At 41.5% G+C, this 24,070-nt stretch overlaps 2 long non-coding RNA genes across 2 annotated transcripts in view; both read left to right on the top strand.

Annotated features, from left to right (window-relative positions):
• The first annotated feature begins 688 nt into the window (after positions 1-688).
• LOC148323609 (uncharacterized) lies at positions 689-4,987 on the top strand. The gene is made up of 3 exons (XR_015846524.1): positions 689-854; positions 1,300-1,413; positions 4,638-4,987. It is a non-coding gene; the product is annotated as an uncharacterized LOC148323609 (long non-coding RNA).
• Positions 4,988-7,578: 2,591 nt separating this feature from the next.
• Positions 7,579-24,070, top strand: part of LOC148323608 (uncharacterized) — a 30,796-nt gene continuing 14,304 nt past the window's right edge. Inside the window, exon 1 of the long non-coding RNA XR_015846485.1 lies at positions 7,579-8,151. This is a non-coding gene — a long non-coding RNA (uncharacterized LOC148323608). The remainder of the gene's footprint in view (positions 8,152-24,070) is intronic.

Below are 24,070 nucleotides of genomic sequence, written 5' to 3'. Positions count from 1 at the left end.
TGAGCGAGGATGAGGTTCCGAGGCTGGCGACACTTTGACCTGTGTCGAGACTCACTGATAGAACAAATTGACACTAATGGCTGCATATATATATATGTCTCAGGTTAAACTTGGATTTTTATTCTTTTTTTTTATTTCTTTGCGGAACCTTCCCGAGATTTTCTATAATCCCCGTTTGAATTATTCAGCTTCAATACCTTCTCACGTCTAAGCCTTCATTCATAATGAAACCAGATTAGACAATGCAACCTCACCTTCAAAAAAGTTGAAAAGTTGACATCCTCTGGCTTCTCTGCTTAGTGTTTGATTGTAAAAAGAAACAATCCACTTTCTATTGCGTTTGTCCTCATTACGGTCATGGACTGGAGCCAATCTCAGTTGATTTTGGGCTAGGTAGGCCAAATATCATCATAATCTCAAAAATTATACACGACTATTGAGGATAGCAATATCAAAAGTTTCAATGATATCAGTCAACTATGTGGATTTATCACATGCGCTACATGTAGAGCTCAGGCCAATGGTCCACATACAGGAGGTATATGTTCACCGTATTTTTCAGACTATAAATCGCACTTTTTTTCACATGTTGGCTGGTCCTGCGACTTGTCTGGAAAACAATGTAATTTCACAGACAGCCACGAGAGGGCACTCTAGTCTTCACTACCGATATCTCCTACTCTTTGCAACGACAAGTGAGAACGATTGAACACAACTGGACCTCAAGAGAATCATATTCTGCCGAGTGAACGCCAAACTTGTTAGGGCCTGGCGAAAATGAATGACGCTGAAAGCTGGAGGATCCGGTTCACCAGTGGGTGAATGAACAATGTCCTGTCGACGGTGCAATCACGGTACGTTTTCACGCACAGTTCGTTGCCAAGGCGATGAGAATTAATGACTTCTCTTTAGCCGAGCACGGACAGCGACGTCCCAAAAACATGAACATTGGACAGCGTTTCTGTTTCTGTTCTGTTTATATTTCTTGTCGCTAAATAATCTTCATTGTGTTAGCTTAGCTTAAACATATTCAGCCTGTTCGTTATTCTTTTATCAATGTTATAACTTGGTATCCAAGATCCAAGATGAATTTATATATATATATATATATTTTTTTTTTTTTACTTCACTATTAAATATTAATAAAGAAATGCTGGAATTTTGCACCCTTCCTGTTATTTTAAAACAGGTAAGAATATCGTCATTTTAGGCCTAATTTTAATTTTGAGTTACAAAAAATATTAGGATTGGCAACGTATCAGTAACCTGCATGAAAGCCCGTCATGCTATTATTTTCAGTGTCGTGAGATGTGAGAGCAGCTCTTCAGACACTGACCCACTGCTTCTGTCCTACTTTCGTCAATGATTTAGACCCGGGTCCATGTCTTCTCCTTCACTGGAGATGAGATGAAGGTGCGTATGTTTTTTTTCTCTTTTTTTTTTTCCCCACTCCTCTCTACCTCGCTTCCATTTACTCATGAAGTTATTATTGCCGCAGCCTCGGGTTCGAATTGAGCGGGTTTCACGGAGGCTTCTGTAAAACTAGCACTATATAAAAATAGGAAACTGTAACAGAGAGCGGGGATGCACATCCTGTAGGTGAGCTGAGGACGTCTAGACTCCTTCATTCTCCCTGAAGTGAAACCCGAGAAACATCCAATCCCAAAATAACTCTGATGGCTCGAGGTCAGCTCAAGCGAGCGACCTCTGATGCATTTTTAAGCCATTCCGCCTTTTTCTTTCTATCTCGTTGCAACACAGAGTGGAATTTGTAAATGTATTATTAAATGGCCAAGCATCTCGTGTAATTGGTACAGCTCTATGTGGTTATTTATCCTGCATCCATGTATCCTCCAGGAAGACGATGGAAAGTTGAGAACAAAAAATCTCGTGAGTATTATGACACACTACGCTGACTCGAGGCCACGTGCGTTACGGTGTGTATTTTGTGTGAGTGGAAGCACCGAGGATGCAGTCACCTGTCTGCATTAGCTTGAGTAAGTGTGAGAGGACCACACTCTTTGGGGACTTGCTAAATCTGTTCCAGAAGTCACGCAACCTCACGCCCTCCAGCTCCAACAACTTTGGGCCATTTCAGGGAACACTCTGTGTTTCTGAGTGTGTGCGCATGGCGTCACACGTATTAAAACTCTCAGTTGTTTATGTGACGTGAATGCGCATTTTTATTGAGAGTTTTCACTGGAAATTGAAAGTTAGCAGCTGCCACTAGGGGCGCCCTCCCCTAAAGCAGCACCTTCTGACCAGTGCCCCGCATCATGTGGAGGTTGTTTGGGCAAAATGTTCCACAACAGCTCCTCTGTCACGTTGATAGATGGCCCTCACCGCTTTCCATTATTGTTTAAAAAAACTACTTGCAATCATTGAATATCAAACATCCTCATTACAGCAAAGGAGGAACTGGTGTGGTGTGACGGTGAGGTGCTCTGTGTCTTTTTAGTGCTCTGACATGACCTCACACACGCACACACACACCACAAAACTCAATAAAAGTGTCTCTTGGCTGTAAGCCGTGCTTTGTCACTTTCAGACAGTTCCATAATTCATGGCCTTGTGACAGCAGTATTGAACTGAGGACAATGATGTCTGCCCGATAGGCTACACACATGCAAACAAACACACACACACACACGCACACGCGGACGCACGGGTGTTTGTTGTCAGTTTTCAAGATCTCCAAGTACTGAGAAAAACAAAATATGCATTGCTTGAACACCTATGGCAAGGTTTGGTCAATTTGTGTGTGCGTCTGCGAGAGCGCAAGTGCAGAATTCACTTCACTACTTAATAATAACTTTTTGCCCTTCCTCCTCTCTGTCACTTGCAATCGATTCTGTTTTTGTATCTTTGTCCTGCCCCTTAGCATGGCTAAATACAGTCTTTCTCACTGCATCACACACACACACACACACGCATGCACACGCACACACCAGGGGTGTGTAGCTGTCCGCCAGACATATTTCAGCCAAAATGTTGTCAAGTCTTCTCTCACACGCGCCCCCCCCCCCAACAAAAAGGAGCAAATACGTGCCGGGTTTGACGTCATGCGCAACCGCGAGGCAAGCCGTGGGGACCGAATCCAGCCAACTGTTTCTCTTTATTAAAGTGATTTTTCACAACGTTGATGCCGCTAACGAGTAGCTGTGGAAGGCACGCACGCACACGAACACACCAGCCGCACCGAAGGTGACATCTAAATTGTGTTTACCAAAAGGCCCCCAACATAGCCTCTGAACCAGTCGCGAATAAAAGTCTTGTCACTTGGCAGTTCTCCACGTCGGGTCAGAATGGAGACAAACAGCTTTCGAAAGCAGCTTTTTGGTTTACGTCAACATTCATTCGCTCAAATTGTCTTTTTTTATAAATGATTATATCGACACAAATCATCCAGAAGACACAGATAAAAAGTAAACTTGCTGTAAATGATCAGTTAGCTTTTAGCAGTTAGCTAGCGTCGCTAGCTTTAGCTAGTCCGATCGTGTCATCTAAAAAGATTCGTCGTGCTGAATAACAAGGGCAGCGACGCAAACTAAAGCATTGTCTTCATTGCTAATAGCGTGCGAGCAATAAATTTATTGTCGGATACAATGCACATAAAAATCAATACAATTTCCGACACTTTGTCGTAACAATCCGGCATACAACTGGTGGATGCTAGAAGAATGTGAAAACATTTGTGGAAATAGTCACCAGACAATTCTAGGGTAGCAAACACATCTTTTATTATTATATTATTATTATTCCCCCATGAAAATAAATATGACATTTGACTTGTAAATGATGTCTTCTTTGCCATTCCGCATCTTATTCCTCTATTCTGTACATTGCGGTTGCCGCCTGACTAACTTTACCCGCTCAGGCATTATCAGCATTAATCCAGCTGGCATGCCGGATCCACTCGAATTGTTCCGCTCATTTATGTAATCATCGGTTCTGGTTTAGTCCACATTGAGATTTATCGCGTTTTGTTTTTTGCCGTGGCGGAATTATTATCACACATTAATGAAGTACCCGGATGCTTAGCGTGTATAAATTGTTGGGAGTAAATCGGGTAATAGGCGAGGCCAGTCTGCGACACCGCAGCTGGGTATAAACAGCGTTGCGTGAAGGGGGTCAACGACGGCACCTTAACGGGGGTGGGGTGGGGGGGCTGATTCATCTGCTGGAGGTTATTACTCACAAGAGCATTTGGCCTTTTTTTAAAGATCACAGTTTATTTCAGAAAACCACAGTGAGCGCATTAACATATTTGCCGTGATTGTTTTCATGACTGCGTAAATGTCAAGGTCACCCCCACTGACTGTCCCGCAAGGAAGTGTGCAAAGCCCACAAGCTGTTGGGATGATTACAAGACGGACAGGGTTGGCTAATTTAGAAAGTTTTGGTAAGGCAGATTCTAAAACACGCAGAACTGGCTGTTTTAATGACCTTTTTTCACAGAAGTCATTTTTGTCAGAGTAAGACAAAAAGGAAATGGAAAGAGAATGTTGTTAGCCATTTCATTAATGAAGGTTCTGTTCCATTTAGTTTTAATGCGGACTGCTTCCTGCAATACATTGTTGTTCAGTCGTATTTGTTTGTCGTCGTAAAACAAAATAATTCTTCGTTTTGGTCTGCAGGTTTTGTATGAGTTGGCTGGTCGCCCTGGCAACAACAACCGACCGCACGACTGGGAAATAGCGAATCGCCCAACCTTTCGATCGCACCTTTCATCCCGGTGAGACGAGATGGCTCAACGAGCTCAAGTGTGAAACTCTTTCACTGAGGAAGTCTCTGAGGCAACGAAAAGTAAGTTCACGTACCCGTGAACTCCCGGGAGAAACTTGCCTTTCGCCGTTGACAGCCGCCTTCTCCTTCTTGTGTTTTCGTGGCCAAAGGAAATTTGAGAATTGAGCCAAGCGTTGATGAAAATAATGTTTTTCGAATGATGCGTTTGTCATTTTGGGTGGGGATTCAAGATGTTTATTTGTCATATATTTGTCATATGGTGTAAAAATTTAATATTTTTATGAAATACTATACTTTTGCTGATTAGAGCCCGAAAAAAATGTTGGTATTCAGCCGCATTAAAATCTCTGCTTCATGTGTAACATTTCATTCCATGCTCCTTCACTTTTAAGGGAGTGCAGATACATCGTAACGTCCGACCACTATTTGCAAAGACGAGCTCAAACAAGCGACCACAGACAAACAAACACAATCTGTCGAGTTACTTTGGTTATGCATTATCCTTTTATTTGCATTTTCAGAACAATTACTCAAGAAGGAGGATCTGAGTTAAAAACCACTCACCACCTTCACAACCTCTGAAAATTGAGCGATTTCTCATTCAGGCTCAGATTTTTAATTCTCAGGCTGCCTCATTTGGGGACATCGGAGTCACAAATGGTGTGTGCGTGTGTTTATTTACGCAGGCGTTTATTTTAAGGAGCCGTCTATTTCAGTTGAGGTTTGTATTTGTACAAATGCATGCTCTAAACATTTTTAGGGGGGGCGGGGCATCAATTCATTGCAATTTCTGCTATTCGCAGCAGGCTCGTCCTTGCGAGCAATAACGGATCCGAAGTATGATTTCCATCCCCTAAATTTGAATTCAGCTTGAAAGGTTGCACATGGGGCTTAGTGCAGTCGGAGTCCAATATTTGACCGCCTTGATGAGATCAGCAGCCATAGAGTGCTTGTCGAATAATTGCCGCTCGTTCAGCGTGCAGACAATCGTTTCAGGGTCTGCTGTAACGCTCCATTTTTTTTTTCCCCCTCCTCTAGTCTTTCCCGTTCATAGCTCTTATCATTCGTGCCGTCTTCCCGCTGTTATCCGGGACAACAGTTATGCTAAATTGCAACAGCCCCTCCCTCCCCCACCTCTAACACAGAAATGACCTTCACCACAACGCGAGGCACCGGAAGATGGGGGAGAAGAAAAAAAAAAGAAGAAAAACAGGGAATGGTGCGAGGTAGGGGATTCTGAAGTGGGTGAATGGAGAGCTGGAGAGGAGAGGGGGGCACCTTTAAATGGAATATGGGCGATATGAATCATAGGGATGGAGGGGAAATGATGAGAGGAAATCTTTCCAGAGTAAGAAAAATGGGGTCGAAGTAAACGAGCGTGTGTAAGGGAAAAGTGGTGAATCGGAAAGACACAAAGAGTGTCCACAAGATGCCATCAGTCAGTCTCACCTTCCCGTTTTGCTCATTTTAAATTTCAAGTTAAAAAGGAAGACACAGTGCATTCTGCTTAGACAAATAATTGAGTGTACCCTCCGGGAACATTGCCTCACACGGCCCGAATGACAGCGGAACGATTAAGTGAGTCCATCTGTGTTTGACCTTCTCTTTAACCTTGTTTAGCCCTCTCACACTGCACCACAGAGACGAGGAAGAGGGGGGGGGGGGGGGGTGCACGTTCTCACAGCGCTGCAGGCTTCGCCATCTAAACTCCCTCTTTTTCTCGCTCTGAGTCATCGCAAAGTCATAAATACTAAAGCGGGTAAAGAAAGATTATTTGAAAACTATCTCATACGTTCAGTGAGAAAGCGTGACTGTCAGCTCCGGCTGAAAAAAGAAAAAAAAAAATAGCAAGCGAGATACAGAGGAACACTCGCTCACTCTTCCTTGCTCGACCTCGCTCTTCACGCTGTATAATCTTCAGTTCATTAGCATTTTAAAAAATAATATCGTTTATGAGTCATGCATGGAGGGCGCTCTTGTGAGTTTGTCATGACTTGGTTATGAAAGCAGAGTCACCGTGTTTCCCTGCTGCAACCTCCTCTTCAGGGTTGCTGCCAAAACAAAGACGCAGCTCCACGAAGGAAGTTGAAAGTTGGATTATTTACATTCGAGAGATTTTGCTTATATGTTGCCTCTGTCATATAGCGCAAGAAGATTATTAAATAAGATATTGGAAACACCTCTTGCTGTGATGTGATGTCATTGGAGATTTGCTCATTTAAACAAAGCGCATGTTATCTGGTAAAAGGCGTTGCTTCCTTTGGAACTATTTGAGATTCCCCTGATATGTTTTCCTTTCCTATATTTCTTCCTTTCTCCCTAATCTGTTATAGTCTGGTGAAACTAAGGATGCACATTTTGGCGTTTGCCGCAGACAGAACAGTTTGACGTAGCAGTCAAAGGAGAGGGAAAAAATGACAGTAAAACCCCACTAGATCATCTGAAATCTCTTCACAGTTAATCAGAGGCACTTAAATGATGGCAGGTTCATGCTGACTCCTATCTAACTTGAGTTTGAATCTAATTTGTTTGATTGCAGCACAGCCTTGTCCCAAAAGGGTCCCTAACCTTTTATTAAGCCACAAGTTACTTCTTGGATACTGATTAATGCAAAGGGCTACCTATTAGATATACAGTTCTGAAATTACACATTTGCTCAAATTTACTTTAATAATGTTCCTAGTATGAGTTTTATTAAATAATTAATATTCATTTATGAAACCCAGTTATTATTTTGGGCTGACAATTCATGAACAATTTGTTTATTTTGTTTTAAAAAATAAATAAATAAAATGTATTAATAATGTTCTAAAAACAAAGCGGAATATAGAAGTGATTGTGTTGAATCAAAAACATTTGAATAAAGTTCAATGTATTTGAAAGAAAAACAAACGGCCTGTTTAACCATTATTTTATTGCAAGTGTAATGTATTTTCCTTGCGCATGCCTCACCGTCGAAGAAGAAGCAGAGCGAAGACTGAGAAGGGAGGAAGAGCTGATTTGAGTAACGTGTGTTTCGTTGAAAAGTGAATATAAAAAACGTGACGAATGTTTCTTACGGACATTCTTATAGTACCTAAGTGATCACTAATTGCTAGGAAAAAAAGACATAGCTAAAGCTAACAGCATCAATGTTCCAGACCAAGCCACAGCGCACGGTTAGCATAGCCGGTTAGTTACCCACAGCTAGCTACCTTCGTAGCTTGTTAGATGAAGTAGCCAATGGCGGGAGCTACGTCACAGGAGTGAACAAGGACTTTGGACATTCAAGGAAGATTATTGCACTTCAGAACTGTGGAGCGTTTGTGTTGGAGTACAATTTTCTTCATTGGAACGTCACGTCGTCTGCGTCGTCTGCGTCGTCTGCCGTTGACTATACACGGGAACGATGCCGTCTTCTGAACTGTGAGTACACGCATTCCTTCGATGAGGACACCACCTACTTGACATCAGATGGGCTACATTTATGCGAAGACGCTGATCATTGTCTCACAATGATAACATTTTACTCACATAAATCACTGCCCGTTTTTCAAATGATCACTTTTGCAACATTCCCACAAAATCACAGTGTCATCACTCGCCGCTGTTTTAGAGGAATATTCGTGGGTGTGGTTTGAGCAGGGGTGTGTAGACTTCTTAGATCCACTGTATAGGGAGAACGTCCACATTTCAGGGCACCCGACGTTGTGCGTAATTGGTATCCTACCCACATTTTGGAATTGCACTAAACCTGTTGGCAATCGCAAGACATCATCAATCAGAGATCGACCCTAGAACACATTGTGTTGGACTACTGGCGTTACAGCGTATTTCACAGTGCATTGGAAATCAGTATCAGGTTATCTTGCACAATTGTACAACCCTCTCCTGCTTGAGCAACGCCATCGAGCACACTCGCATGCAAATACAGGAGTGATTAGACTTCATTCAGCGAATTGCCTCTTTATAAGTAGGCACACCTGATAAGCAGCAGTTGATAGAATATTACAGTAATCGCAACAGCATTGACAAATGCATATACTGTAAATGTACAGTGTATTTTTTTTTTTTAAATGTACCTCTTTTTATTGCGAAACATACTAGTCCTCACTTTAAACTTGAACATTTTGATGATCTAGAATTGAAACACGCCGAGCACGCTCTCTACAATTGAAATGAATGTACTGTTTTTAAATTCACTGCAAATCAGTAATGCTGTTGTGTGTAAAAGAATATCATGTTGAGGAATGAAAAAAACATTATCCACATCCCACTCATGTTGTGTACAAGTAATAGTGACATTATATTGGCGCTGTGGGTTCAATAAAAATAATGATATTGCGGGGAAAAAAACATATTCAATGTCAATCATGTATCTTTAATGAGCATCGAGTTAATCACCCTTTTTATCTCTTTTCTCTGCTTTTTATAAAACTGTCACAGTCCTGCGTAGACTGAAGTCGCCTGATTCTATTTGACATTCTGCTGAAAAATATTTTTGGTCATGCTTTATTTTTCCCCTTTGGCTTTCACATACTTAAACTTGGGTAAATTTTGCGATATGAGGAGAATTGCACACAATTAATTATTATTTTTAGATATTGATGTATAAAAATTAAATTTGGGCTTTTTTGTGTGCTTACACCACGAGTGGTTTATTCGTGCACATGCCTGCTTGTTACATGTGTTATGTTTGAGTGCACAGTATGTCTTCCACAATTTTATTTAGTTATTTTATAAATACTTACTTTTCCCGAGCCTTTAAATCAATTCACCTTGCTTAAATTGAGATCACAGAGGATTAATTTCCATGCAGATAACAGTAATCTGTGATTCCAATCTAGAAGTTCCATTGTTGTCTTTTGTCTGCCATAGTCTCTGCACAATCAGTTTGGCCGCTTTTTTCTTGCTGCGAACTTAAAGCATGTCTGTGAATCATAAACGTTTTTTTTATACACGTTTATTGTGTAAGTGCATATATTAAACCTGTAAATTGGGAAGAAAAGTAACCCATAACACAAATCTCCATAAAGTGACAAATTTCATATAATACCCAATTGCACCACCATCATTCATCAAGGTCGACAAAACCCAAAAAGGATTTGAACTTTATTGCCATCACTTTGAATTCCCCTCAAATTTGAAGGTGTCCATCATGTGCTGTCAAATTAGGTGCCAGCAACACAAAGCCCCCCCCCCCCCCCCAGCAGAAGAGCCGAGGATATAAAACAGACATGAGACAAAAATGACCTTGGAAATAGGATTTAAAGGTCTCATGTCCCCCGTGCTCCCTTCATGCACTTGAAGTGTGTTGATTTCGGAAAACAGAAAGTGGCGATTTTGTTGTTCTTGTCCTTTTTTTTGTGTTTTTTTCCCCTTTTTTGTACATCTGCATGCACCAAATCACTGTCACATCAAAGTGATCTTTCAGGGAAACCCATCATGATATCTGTTTTCAGCGATTAGCATAATAACAGGCACTCCGTTGCACAAAGTGGGAGCTTGGCAGGGTGAGAGATGAGGCAGAATAAATGGGGGGCGCCGCAAACGTGACCAACCAAGTGTTGCATTCAGACAATGTTGACGTGGTCTAATTTATTTCAATAAGTGTTCAAATGAGGCAGAACAGAAAATGACAGAAAAAAGAAACCTGGCTGTCAGATTTGAACGAAATGGAAAATTGTCATTCTCGTGGGGGCCGTAATGGTGGTAATGGCACTGCATTGTTTCCCAATCTTTACAGAGAAAAATGTCAAGGCACGCCACCAAACGAAAAAAAAAAAATAGATGTCGGAATAATGATGAGCTCAATTTACTCAGGACGAAATGTGGAAACAACAGGTGGATCAAATTGTATCTGCTGCCATCTACTGGAAGATCATTAAAATGTTTTGCCTGTCACGTAGCTGACATAGCCACATTATTCATAGTCCATTATTTTTGGATCATTTAATTCAAATTGGATACATTTTCGTTGACCTCGATCGCGCATGCTGCAGAACAGCGGTTGGGAAACCGCTTCTCCAAAAATGGATGCTCTCCAGCCCACCGTGTTCCCCACGTCAAGCGCAAAGAATGGGACAGTGTGTTGATTAGAGCTCAGCGACAGTACGTTGCACATGATATTCAAAACTAATCAAACTCCCGAGTGAAAGAAAGCCGACGTCATTGCTGCCGATTCCGCGGGAGGTTTGCTTCACTTGCCGTGGCGGATTCCATTTCAGACCTCTTTGTTCAGGGAACAAAAGGTGAACACTTGGCTGGACCTGGGGGACTTTCACTCCACATTAATCACAGCGACTGCAGCAGGCCCCTCGTCCCATTAACACTATTACAGCCTCCCCGCAGAGCTTGGCCCTCATGGATTTATCAGCATGGCCTCGATAGCTGAGTGGCAGCTGTGCTATCTGTCATTGATTCCGCAGCTAGAAGGAGACTGCTAATGCGGCGGTGCAACATTTTATTATTTCATTGCGCTGCAAGAAAATCTCCCCATATTTTTTTTCTAGGATGGTACATAACACAACCAGTTGCTCCTCCGTTAGTGTCCGGCAAAAACCTCCGTGCATTTTCCATTTCAACTGTATATTCGTTGCCGCTGTGTTTTTAACGCGTTAACGTGAGTTGAAGCGCACACGCTCAAATTAAATGCACTCAGTCAAAGGTGCGTGCACTCCACTGCCTTGAAAGAGCTCCTCACGCAGAGAGCCATCTCAGCACGGCGGGGTCTCAACAAACACTCAAATCAACACCAATTTTATTGTTTGCACTCTCACAGCCTCTCTGTTGAGGTTAAGCCGCCCCTTGCCCCGCTTCTCTAACCGCCTTGACATTGGAGAGCCTCAGATATTTTTATAACAAGGGTTGGACAGTTTGAAGTGAATGGCATCCGTGGTTCAATGTGTTTCATCCCAAAGCACCTGAGAATCAGCGGGAAAATAATGCTTTTTTGTTGAGTCGGAAAATAATGCTTTTTTGTTGAGTCGTTTTGTGACATTTTAATTTTTACGTCTCGAAAACGGAGTAATTGAACTTATTAAATGTTAAATGTTCATTTAAATCTTTGCCTGTTGCTGTGTCTTATAGCTCCTGACAGTTCAGAAATATATAGCCCTGTGTTATTACACTGTAAGTAAGGGTTCAAAATCACTACTTGACATTAAAAAAATAAATCGTGCTTGAGTTACCAAACACTGCATCATTCAAGTTGGTATACTGCTATCATATATCATTGCGCACCGACAGCAACACAACGCCACCGGCAAATCATGTTCGATCCATTATTTAATGCGCTTAATTTATTACACCGGCAAAATCCTTTCCAGTTGACTTTCCATGTCAAAGTCTGCACACATGCCGACCAGACAAAAATCTTCAATACTTCACAAAAGCAAACAACTGTTGTTACATCATCTTCCCCCCTGAATCTTTTTCAAAGGTATTTGAGTTGCGAGTGATAAAATTGATTAACGCCGAGTAAAAAAAAAAAAGGATCTTTGACGTCTTTAGCCGTCAATGGTAGTAAATGAGTTAAACAATGATCTGACGAAGGAAATTAATTTGTACATACTTTGTGGATTAGCGCTGATATTTGCGTCATGTTTTGAATGAATGAATTGCTGCCTCTTCTTCACTTTGAAGAAATTCCACATTCCACTGGGTGTCGATGACGATGGATTGATCGGCGTTATCCACGATATTCCTCTTACTCACGTCTCTCGTCGTGCGCTCTGCTGCTTCCTCTCCCGCCTCTTGCGCAGGTCATTACAGGATGATACTTGACTACTATGCTAATTTAGTGCAGATTTATTCTGATTTGTGATTAGGCGCTCACAGTCATACGACTCACATCTTTCCTCCTCTATGCCTCCATTTAGCGTGACCTTCCCAAGACTCTGTCATGCCAATATGCCTCATTACTGCACTATTGGGGTGCTTACACAGAGAGTTAGAGACAGGGGGGGAAAAAAGTCAGAAAAGCTAAAAAAAAAAATACTGACAGGCACACAAGATGAAATGTGTGAAAAGCAAAAGCTTCTCTCCTTGTTCCAACATGTGCACACGTACATACACACGGGGAGGAAAAACAGCATTGTTGACTGACAGGAAAACTCAAGAAAGGCAAAATAAGAAAAAAATAGATTTAAGGAGTGGTGGAGCGGGAAGAAATGGTGGAGTTGCAACACACACACACACACGCAAGCGCACACATGGAACAGAAATAAAGTTTGTATTTGTGTGCTGCCTTAGCTCGGAAGTGTCAACATAAATAGTATACGTTCTGTTCCAAAGCACTGTAGAGAGTTAAGCAAATCAAAATCCTAGCAAGAGTTGGACTTCTTTTCGAGATGGTATGACTTGTTATTTAGTGACATTCCTTTTATCAGACATGAGCTGCATCAAATGTGTTCTTCTTGGGCTCATGTCTCACCCCTGCGGAAATCTGCAGAATTTAGCAAACAAGTGGCAAAGGAAAAAGAATTTCAGTCACGTGAGGCCTCCATATGCAATTTGGAAGAAAATATGTGAAAGGAGGACATTCATATTGAATAATTCCTGTCCCGTGCGCCTTTGGGTGAAAGGCGGCTAGCATCCTTAACCTGTCGCCAGGTAATTGCAGATCTTAGGACAATTTGCCAAACCCGGAGAACATGCTCTGATCTTTTGAAACATTGAGCAGTGTATAATATATTGACTTTAAATGCCAAAGTATGTTGCCAAGTGCTTCGTGTTTAATCATTATTTCATACTTAGATATTTCTAGGCACAAACAAGTCAATTTCCCTTTTCCAAAATTAGAAGCGGCCTTGAGAAGACCCTCAATTACACTTAAAATGGAGCATATGAAATGCGTGTGCGTGTCTTTTGGATAATGTCTCAGTGGCCGCAGATACCTGAATGTTCTTTGACTTTAATTCGTCTCCTGCATCGTGAGGAGGAGCGAGAGATTAGCCACAGAGAGATAGACGAGATTAAGAAGTGGAAGGAGGATCAAGAGCAGGGATGAGAGCGGGAGATGGAGGGTGGGAGAGTTTTCAAGGAAACGAACGTTTGTTTTAATGCTGTGCCACACACACACACACACATACGTTTTAGTTGCTACTTTTTAGATAAAGCTTATTTCAGTAGTTGAATGAAAAAGGTAATCTAATTCAGTGGATTCACTACACGAAACGGAATATTTCAAGATTGTAGCACGCATGGGAACTTTGTGCGGATAAGCGGCTTGGATAATGAATAGATGGCTGTATTTCTTCTTCTTTTTGAACACATACAAAAATAGTTTCATGCTTTTTTCATTTATTACTAATCAGCCGTACATCTTCAGTTTGTTCCACCAAAAACCGGGGGTGTGCTTTTTGTAAAAAGCAGAACAGCGACTTGTTGGCGTTTACCGCTCTCATCATCAAAGATTTATCCTCTGATCGTTGTCTTCTATTCCAAAGCATTTGCAATTACAATTCAGTAGTAATGCTGTTTTAAAAAAATACGACCATTTAGCGTTTGTTAGTGACTAACGCATGAATGAGCACAACATTATGACAGGTATGTTTTTGTGAAGGTCCTTAGTGTCGAGAGCCTGTTTTCAAATCAAATCCAACCTGCTTCATTTCCAATTTCCCCCGTGATTTGTCACGTTACTTTCTCAAGCAGCTTCAGGTCCTCAGGGTGCCTGCAGTTAAAACCACACCATAATTTGATTGGTCACTTCTGCAAGGTCTCTCGAGTTGTTTCATCACCACGGGTGTCATATTGTACCATGCGAAAAAAAAACAGCCATCTGTCATATTAACAGCTTGGTTATTATTCAGCATGCGGTGTAACTCACTAAAGCCCTTTGTGCCAGTCATTTTCTGTCAAGTGTCAGCCGCACAATCAGTGGAAGCTGCTAGAATCACTTGTGCAAACCACCCGGGTTTGTCCTGAAAGGTGAATAATTCCTTCTTGGGTCTGTGATCATCTCAAGCTTTACGCCAAAAGGGCAGCACATTGTTTGACGAACCTCAATCTCATGTGCCGCTGCATTTTGACAATCATGAAGCTCCTGATTTGGATTTTGTTTATTTGACCAACATGTTGAAATCTGTTTAACATTTACAATCTACCTAGCTGGAGCAAATGTGATTTTCTTAAAGAGTCATTACAAGCGTGAAGGTCAGCCTAAATGATTAATGTTCTATACAGGTGATTGATTGCACATCACAATTGATAGAGCTGACGGAGAGGAGAAGGGACGACAAACGACTGTATCCAGTGGTGCAGTAAAAGCGGGGGGAGCCGCCGAGGTGGGAGGTAACAAAATTAAAAAATTCACGTTCGGTAATTACATTATTTTTAGTCCCTGGATTTTAAGACTCATATCTCTACCTTGGACTTCCGACTTTGTCAAAATAGGATTGTCACTTTTTTTGGACCTCCGCAGAGGTCAACAGAGATGTTTAAGGTCTTATCAGACAGGAGGGAAAAAAAAGAGAAAGCAGCAATCTGTCACAACGTGAACCAGGGCGCATTAAGGACGATGACCTGACAGATTCGGGGACACAAGATGTTTCCCATCCACAACCGTACTAAAAGAGTTTTTTTCAATAATGTCTGATACAATAATTATTTCTTTCATAATTTTCTTTCAACACTTCCAAGTGGAGAAGTTTATTTTTCATTTTCATTTGTTACCTTATGCCATGTATTGTATAGACGATATAAAAAACACAACTTGTATTTTTTGTTGGGGCAACTTTAAAATATAAATTATTGACAATTACGGCGACGATTTTAGTTAGCACAACAAAGCTAGCAAGTAACCCTGATCCTCCAAAAAAAATTGCTGCATTTGTGACTTCAAGTATAACAAATATTTTCTCCCCACAATTTTCAATACATTTTAATCGGTGGTGCCAAACCTTTTTCCCGCCACGGAACGGTTCAGACAAGTCCATAACTTTTGTACGTGGTTTGTTTTTTACTCATTTTGCTAGCTTATGGATTCAATATTAATGTAATGCGACGGGGACAATTAGCATCAAGAGTCCGATGTAACAGAGAGAAGCCGCTCACTTTTCAAACTTCTCTTTGCAGTTGATGAAAAAAATCTGGACAGATGAATTCAATACACAAAATTGATTTGACGTTTCGCAACACGGCTATTGATAGGGCCATCAATGGCTACCAGCGATCACGTCTTCTTTGTGGCATTTAGGCTAAACGTATCTTGGCCCTATTAGAGAATGAACCGACATTGATTGCCTCAAAGCGCCAAACGACTGATTTTCGGAAATGTCACACCGACGCGCTAACGATGCCTGCAAGACACACCGGGGTGGTTTATAATGTTAATGCTCATTTATTGCCTTTTGACTCACCAGTAGCTATTTAGAAATTGCACTTAGTTCCAGGAAAGTAGGCAGCATGACTCAAGTGGTGGATTGCACAGGGAGCCTGGGAGCAACAGTGGCTTCAGTTGAGGCGTTTGCGCTTGGAAATAGCAGCGTAACAAACAGGCCAAACTAAGAGCGGTATATTACATTTTCATTTTTCTTGTCTGACTTTCTATCAATCCAAGAGGGTACTGACAGGATGACTGTTAAGGTGCCAAAAAATAACTAAATAAATAAAACTCATTATATACCATGTTCCGTACACCTTTCAATTGATAGAATTTTAAATATATAGAAATTTCATGAACTATACACTAAATAATACTTTATTTAAACATTGAAAATAGCGTGAACTGTACCAAAAATGTTAACCAATACAACCATAGGCTGTGCCGCACATCACATTGCATGCTATTAGACAACACTCGTTTATTCACAATGCATTACTTGAAGTAGCTTGTTTTAATTTCCAATAATATCGTTTGCATTTTTTTACACAAGCTAATCTGTAATTAAAGTCCGGACCCCGGTGAAAATGTAGTGTGTCTCCCTCCCGTCCAATTTGTTCATATAATCCCATTTATTTTGTTGAGCGTGTGGCGAGGAAGGCTGCTTATGACATTTGGCAACCTTGCCATCATCATTAAGCGGCTATAACCTGTTGATGGTTCATCATGCGTTTGTTTTGCTTCCTTCTATCGAGGTTTAAAACAGCCTCAGACTTGCAAACGAGCAGAAAGTCCCGACTGAGCTCGTCTCATTTTGAAATCTGATTGATGACTGCATTCTCTCCATGTTTTCATGTGTGTGTTATTGATTGGACATCTCGAGGGTAAAAGCAACCCTAACCGTAGTTCGAAACGCCTGATGTTAAACTGTTACCCTTGAAACCTTACTTCTTAACCTTAACCTTAATTTGAAAACCTCAACCGTCTTTTGAAACCCTATTTTTCAACCCTAATTTAAAACCCTACTTTATAACACTAACTCTCATTTAAAACCCCACTTCTAAACCCTGACCCTAGTTTGAAACCCTACTTCTTAACCCTAACCCTAATTGTAAACCCCAACCCTCTTTTGAAACCCCATTTTTTACCCTAGCCTTAATTTTGAAACCCTATTTCTTAACCCTAACCTTAGTTTGAAGATCCACTTCATAAGGCTAACCCTCGTTTGCAACCCTACTTCTTCACCCAACCCCTCTTTTGAAACCCAATTTCCTACCCTAACCCTTGTTTCACGCCCTACTTCTAAACCCCAACCCAAGTTTGACTCCCTTCTTCTAAATCATAACCTTCGTTTGAAACCTAACTTCTGAAACCTAACATTAGTTTGAAACCCTACTTCTTGATCGTAATCCTAGTTGGACACCATTCCACTAAACCCATACTGCAAATCCCTAACCCTAGTTTGAAACCCTACTTTCAAAACTGAACCGTAGTTTGGAAGGCTACTGCCAAACCCTCATCCTACTTCATAACCCCTTTTCTAAACCCTAACCCGAGTTTGAATCCCTGCTTTTAAGAGACGAGGAATCACCCGCGATTGTCAGCCGGCTGCGCTTGAGTTTCAAGGACATTGAAGGACACTGAAGGCAAAGTGCTTATCTCCCAGAAAAGAGAAAAAAAACCAAGAGGTAGGGGTAAGTCTGCCACCTGAGAGCAGCGAGGAGAGGAGATTGTCATTCAGCAGGCGTTTGATGGCGTCAGGCACTTCTCCACTGCAGATGTGACGCAAACGTTACACTCCTCTTTCTCGCCTCTGCGCTGTGTCATCCTCCTCCTCCTCCTCCTCCTCCTTTCCTTGCACTCCTTCTCTGTTCTCTTCCTTGTCTCGCCTGCAGATGTGGGTCTCTACCCACTCGTTCTGGCGTTTCCTCTGTAGATCTCTGCCCTCCCACCTCTCTATTTTCCTTTCTCCCTGTCTCTCCATTCTCCCAGCAGAGATGAGTGGGTGGAGTGAAGCATTGTGCCCTGGAGATTGTTGTGCCATCCACTTTTCAGATGGGCCTGCATGTGCGTACCCTTGGTTGTGTCGACGAGCCCTCACACAACAAGAAAATCGAACTGTCCCTTTTAGGGGGGCTGAAAATGCATTATTTGATTTACTGGGTCGTTGCTGTCATCGCACAAATACATGCATCTTGCTTACAGAACGGCAGCCAATTTTGTATTTGCTCTCTTATTTGATTTTGTCTGCAGCCGTCTGACTTTTTGTTCCCTCTGATGTTTTTTTTTTTCTTCCTTGTCTACCCTCATTTTTCTTTTCGTCATCGAGAGAAGTGTATATATACCCCTCCTTTTTCACTCTCTCTTGCCTGTCTTTCTACATTTCCGCAAATCTTCTCACTTCTCATCCCTTCCTCCCCCCTTCCTTCTCGTCTTGATTGGACATGTTTAGACAGTAAATCCCATCCCTTCCCATACAGTACATAGCTGCGAGTGTATGGAAGTGTGTGTGCACACGGCGTCAACGCATTTGCCTCACATTCTCAATCTCGCGTGAAAAGATTTGTCAAAGTGAGGAAAATATTTTTTTGAAGACCAAACTCATCAGGAGGAAAAATGTTCTTATTACTCTTATCATGTGCGGTGGACTGATTCTTGGATTTTCTGTTAAGAGCAAATATCTTCTTGAGCATGCAATAAAGAAGGTTGGTAATGCACGACTACTAATTCTGTTCTTCTCCTTCCATTTCTTCTTCTACTTTCTCGGAAGTCAGCCAATACTATTGTTGCGCTACCGCCAGTAGAAAGAAGGTGGCAGTAATGCACAGAAAGTCAACACGATCAGGGTACAGGGATTTGGGTGCCAGTAAGGGCTAATTTTAATACGCACAAACTCGCACCTGAGAAAAGTTGCAGGACCAGCCAAAGTGTGAATTTTAGTCAGAAAAAAAAGTGCATCCATCATGACAGGCGACATGAAAAAGTGTCAAGAAAGTCAGCCATTTTTGTTTGAAGCAGCCATTTTAGGCAAAATTGCTGTCCAATTTTTTTCTTTTTTTTACTCTAGGAAATTTTCCCAAATGAGCACTGGTAGAAACCAGATATCCTACCTTGGCATAGACAATGCGACACAATTTTACGTGTGTGGAGGATGATTTCAAAGTTGGATTAGAACTTTGGAGAAAGGTACATTCATCGCTGCTTGCAGTTTTTATTTAGTATCATCGTTTGGTGTACTGCACTTATCGTGATTCTGTTTTTTTTTTGTTTTTTTTTTAATTATTACATTTGCTTTTGTTTTATGTTCTAAATAGTCTTGTCTTACTTGTTAGTTTTTTTTGGTATTTATTTAGTTCTCTGGTTTCAGTCAGCCTTTGTCGGATTTTGTTTCTCATAGAGGTGTTTTTTATTTTCTGGTGTTTTGGTCTTTTCAGGACTTTATTATTGCAATCAATTTAGTTTTTCCAGAGTACCCCTGATATTGATTTTGTTAATAAATTTTTGTTCCTCTACCACGCAAAACCATGACGGAACTGAACTGCATCATACCGATAGTTAATATTTTGATATCACGTAGCGAAGTAAGGTCACCAACTGAGCATGATTGTCTTCTGTATTAATAAACATAATTTCTCTATTGTGACAATGCTTCACAACCGCAAATTATTCCTGTTTATTTTCCCATTTGAAATGCATATGCATTTGTGGGATGAGCAGCAGAATGTAACAAATCTTGACTGCCAATGCCAAACAGCCTACTCTGTTAATTCTATTGTATCGACTCTTGTTTTGAGCTTCGGCTACCCTCACATGCTGACAAACATGCCCCCCCCTCATAAGCGGCAGTTGCTCACCCTTCGTGCACCTGGGAACCGTCAGCTGCCTTCTACAGATTTGCTGGACAATATGGCGCCAGGCTCTTTGCCCAGACCATCGGGAACACGCTGTACACGGACAGTATGCGAGTTGCCAAGAGGCCTGCTGTGGCGGCCCGGCACCATCAGCTCTGGTTGCATTGGTCGTTTGAACCTTAACTTGTGGAGGAAAATTCTATTCAGTCTCAGTGAAAATTGGATCGTAGGGTCAGCGTGTGCAGAGACAGGAGGTCAACAGTTTCTTGATTGACGCGCCAATTAAAATAACAATACCTTTCCGTTAAGGCGATGTGATGGTATTACTGGTAAGACTTCAATCATCCAAACCTCGGAGGAAACACTCATTTGTTTGATATAGCTCATGTATTAGCTCAGTATCCCCCCGCCCTATCCCTTTCCTCTCCGAGTGTGGTTTGTAGCATTCATCGCGGGTGCATTTGCAGGGAAAGGAGAAGCAGTGACACATTTTCTCCCGCCAAATAATTGGTTTTGCACAACAGCAGTGATCTGTTATTCAGGTCATGTTGTTATAAGGCCCGTTAGGCTGAAGGTGAGGTTTTTTTATTTTGGTCGTTTCATCCATCCATCCCTCCTCCAGAATGGTGACAAGGTCCATGTATCATTTAGCCCTGAACTGACAGGTCTTTCCCACAAACCAGTGCTGCCTGCAAGATTAATGGCTGCCTTAATCTTGCACTTAGAAAATGCCAATATGAGGACCTGAGGGTACGCTGAGCCGCATGAGACAAGACGTCCTCATTTGTTTGGTATCAGCATTCACCTTTTGTGGGGCCTTTTATTGTTTCCAATTCTCTAAGCGCCATTCGAACATAATATGACATGAGACCTAAAAGTACAGGCAATAAGCATCAATCTCGTCAGGAACAGTCAAAGTCAGACTGAGTCCATTCTATAATGCTGGTTTACTTCCAGGTTGTTCTGATTTTAAAACCCATGCTTCTTATTTGCGATGCCATTTCTCCCGTTCATCGTTGCGGGGAGCTAGATCCTGTCCAATCTAACCTCGGGCAAAAGACGCATTTTGCAACGCCTGTGAGTGACATTTGACAACACTTGAATAGGAATCACATTTTTAATTATGGTTTGAACGCATAACCAGTTTTACAAAGAGAAACCCCCCCCCAAAAAAATCTATCTATCATAAAACCTTGACTGAAAAGATTGGCCATGGAAAGAGAGTGAACCGATTTAACAAATATGATCGTTGACTCGATGAGTTTTCTGAGCACATCAGGGGAGGAAAAATCCCTCTTAACACACCTCACATGACAATTGCTTCGGATAATCTTTTCGAGTCATCCAACGATCGGGCCTTTGCTGACTCGGAAGAGAGGAAAAATGCTAAAATGATCATATACGAGTAACCCGCTTAAGGGGAGACAGGTCTTTCGGCGAAAGGTCAGTTTGTGCATGCATGCTCGGACTTTTCTGGTATATGTCTAGTAAATGTCTTTTTTTTCCCCGTCAGTTTATGTTTGTTACAAGATGAGTTGAGCAAAATGTATTTCAATAAGTGATGCTTATTAGCCACCGCCTCACTTTTGAGTTGTTGTTCAACATGTGCACGAGGAGCTATTAAGTGTCTCTATAACGCCTTGTGTATTACACTACATTGTTATAAAAAGTGTCCAGAATTTGTGATCATCAATTACAGGGACATGAATAGAGATCATTTTGTCATTCCTCCCTCCCCCTCTATTTCCTGCTTGAATGACCTCTGATGACAGTCAATTAGGAGCGCACACACACAGGATGTGTCCTCAAATTGTTTCAAAGAGCGGACAGACAAAGCACCTCATTCTAACGATCAGGCTTCAAATGTGCCGGAATGTTAGCGACCCATCATTTGAACATGCGTGCATATTTTTTTTTCTTAGCGCTTTCTGATGCCAAATGCTACTAGAGTCGTTAATGTCTGCTCTGCTGCCTAATCAGGTGTGTCGCGAGCGTTGTCCTTCAAGGAGAGCTGGCAGTCACCCTTGTCATCTTCTCATTCCCGCCAAAGGTTAATGACCAACAATGGCACTGAGTCATTTGATTTATTTGCTCAAGGCTTCCGACATTTCAAGGTTATTTTCTTCTACTTAGTGGTCGGAAGAGTAGAGAGCCTTGTCTGGAAAAAGTTGTAACCCATGGGGTAGTAGACACACGCAGTCCTGCTGATATTACATGCCACCCCGACGGTCCCCGCCTCTTCAAGACACAACAATAATTTAGAATCAGTAATCTGTTGTGGGACCGAGACTCACCTCTGAAAGGAAGAATTGGGCCACCGCGGCATCCAAACTGCTGGAAAATACCCAAGTGAGTTCAAAGAAATAGAAGAAGCTAGGCTAGCTTAGCTGGATGCTAGCATAAATAGTAACTTCATTACGCAACTCCATACAGTAACTTCAAGCTTCAAATTGACTTTTAATTGACTTCTAATCATTCCGTTTCACTCGCCGGGTATTTTCGAGACCAGCGACACTCAAGCTTATGCGGACTTTGAATGGAAGGGAAAGAAAATGCTTATCAAGAAGTGGTGTACCAACACTCAAAGTAATGCGCTGTATTATTCTGTAATATTTATTTGAGTAATCTTTGGGCTAAATTTCAATTGTCAGAGTAGTTTTAATGCAAGATACTTTTTACTTTTACTCAACTATTTTAGTTAAGAAGAACCCGTACGTTTACTTTATTAAGCTACATTTCGCTCGTTACTTGGTAATGCTTTGATAAGGAAAAAAAATAATCATCATCACACAATCCGCATTATGCCTCATTTTCATTACTTACACTTAAATGACTCATCACGTAGTACTTTTTTGTTTTTACCTCTACTTGAGTCATATTATTCAAAAGTAACAGTACTCTTTCTTGAGTACAACCTGCCTCTGATTCCACTTGAACCCATCACATCTTTTTATTGTTCTACTTTCCATTTTGTGTAGCTTTTGTCATACTGTATTTCCACATTTCTTTTTTATTTTTATTTTTTATTAACACTGGTCAACAAATCGTTACTATTTTCTTAAATCGGCGATAGAAGTAAACTTTTCCACATTTTATTTATTTTTTGTGTGCTGATTTTAAATCTGTTGCCCATGCAATGGTAAATGTCCAGTCCATGTCACCGTCGAGGTAACTATCTGGAGCTCCTGCATGAGCGACTTGAAGATGATGAGGAGTTCACTGCAAGGCGCTTCTAGCAAATGAGAGCCTGATGGTGTGTGATCTGGTGCTGAAGTTCAGACTGCGCCTCGGGCTGAGCGTCTCATGCCGCGTGTCATCAGACTGACAAGTTTCTCTCACACACATTGTCAAGGACGGAGAGGGAGAGTGACACCATGATATGTTTATTGAGAGGCTTTGGATAATAGAAAAGGTGGCGGCTACTGCTGGAATGTCACAACCATCGACAAAAAACATGGACTCTCTTTACGAGACGCGCACGCACGCATTCATCCACACACACACACGCTCACCCTCAAGAGTTACAGCAATGCACAGGACAAGACAGTTTCACAGTTTTAACAAGTTCATTTCTACATGGAAAAGTCACAGTTACACCATTTTGGGAGAGATTTTACTTTTACAAGGCAACAAAAAGCAGAAAAGAGCTCAAAACATGAAACGTTTTTTTTTTTTTTACACTTTTCATAAAATCCGTAGGGGCCCAGATGGACTGAATGTTGACATTGGATTTGAGGAGGTACGCGTGCGAACGTCATGTGCACCACATTGGACACCAAAGGAGAGAACGCAAGGAGATAAGAGACACGAAAATGTCTGCAGAGGAGGGATTCAGTTCATCTGGCTGGCCCTTGTATACAATTATAGTTCTCTTCCTATACATATACACATTTATGATTTACACAACTTGAGCCAGGAACATTTAATATAAATGTAATTCCAGGTCAATCAGAAAAATTATACAAAGAGCTTCTCGGGTCCGTAGCCTTCAGCAACGTTTCGAAACGATGACAGACGAGTAAAGCACAAAAGGGACGTTATCACAGACAGTCTACTTGAGCGCTTGCTGCTCTTTTTCATTTGGTCTTGGAAATTCAACACTCGACGCGTTTTGTCCTGTCCGTGTCGAGCACGCGCGGGACGGTGCTACATGGCGCGTACCGACAAT

This window comes from Idiotropiscis lumnitzeri, chromosome 14 (genome assembly GCF_059441095.1).
Source record: "Idiotropiscis lumnitzeri isolate Australia: NSW breed Sydney's pygmy pipehorse chromosome 14, RoL_Ilum_1.0, whole genome shotgun sequence".
Lineage (NCBI taxonomy): Eukaryota > Metazoa > Chordata > Actinopteri > Syngnathiformes > Syngnathidae > Idiotropiscis > Idiotropiscis lumnitzeri.
The sequence above is the reverse complement of the archived record's forward strand: the minus strand, read 5'-3'. Positions and strand labels throughout refer to the sequence as shown.